The sequence below is a fragment of the Medicago truncatula genome, chromosome 3 (assembly GCF_003473485.1).
Source record: "Medicago truncatula cultivar Jemalong A17 chromosome 3, MtrunA17r5.0-ANR, whole genome shotgun sequence".
Classification (NCBI taxonomy): domain Eukaryota; kingdom Viridiplantae; phylum Streptophyta; class Magnoliopsida; order Fabales; family Fabaceae; genus Medicago; species Medicago truncatula.
Window position 1 is genome coordinate 21,079,608 of NC_053044.1, and position 705 is coordinate 21,080,312.

Genomic DNA, 705 nt, shown 5'->3' on the forward strand with positions numbered 1-705 from the left:
TAGAATGACTAGATAGGCCACATGCTTCACAAGGAGGTGAGAAGGTAGGTGTGCTCATGCGATCAAGTCTTTGAGATAATGCATTCACCTTGGTAGATAAATAGTCAATGGAAGAGGTTTCATCCATACCTGCCTCTTTTTTAGAGGGCGAAGGATCGATGGTTGCTTTTTCTTCTGTCCATTGGAAGAGGTTTAGAGCCATGTTCTCAATTAACGCATAAGCTGTTGTGAAGTCTTTGTTCATTAGGGCACCACCTGCAGCTGCATCAATAGTCAATCTAGTGCTAGATGTTAAACCATTATAAAAGGTGTGGATGATTAACCATTTTTCTAGACCGTGATGGGGACAACGTCTAAGTATTTCTTTAAAACGTTCCCACACATCGAAAAGAGATTCCCCATTCTTTTGAGTAAATTGGTAAAGCTTTCCCCTAAGTTGGGCAGTTTTGGATGGGGGAAAGAAACGACAAAGGAATTCTCTCCTCAGTTGGTCCCATGAGGTAATGGAACTAGGCTTCAAAGAATTGAACCAATTGCTGGCTTTATCTTTTAGAGAAAAAGGGAAGAGATGTAGCCTGACGGTTTCTTGGTCGTTTTTGCAAGTCACACTAAGTCTCCAAAAGGTTGAGATATGTAAATTTGGGTCCTCGGAAGGTGATCCAGAGAACTGGTTTTGTTGCACCAGAATTAGTAGTGCAGGTTTTA

The 705-nt window shown here is 41.4% G+C and overlaps 1 non-coding gene across 1 annotated transcript; it reads left to right on the top strand.

Annotated features, from left to right (window-relative positions):
* The first annotated feature begins 332 nt into the window (after positions 1 to 332).
* On the top strand, positions 333 to 439 carry LOC120579809 (small nucleolar RNA R71). Its single transcript, XR_005645554.1, has one exon. It is a non-coding gene; the product is annotated as a small nucleolar RNA R71 (small nucleolar RNA).
* Positions 440 to 705: the final 266 nt, after the last annotated feature.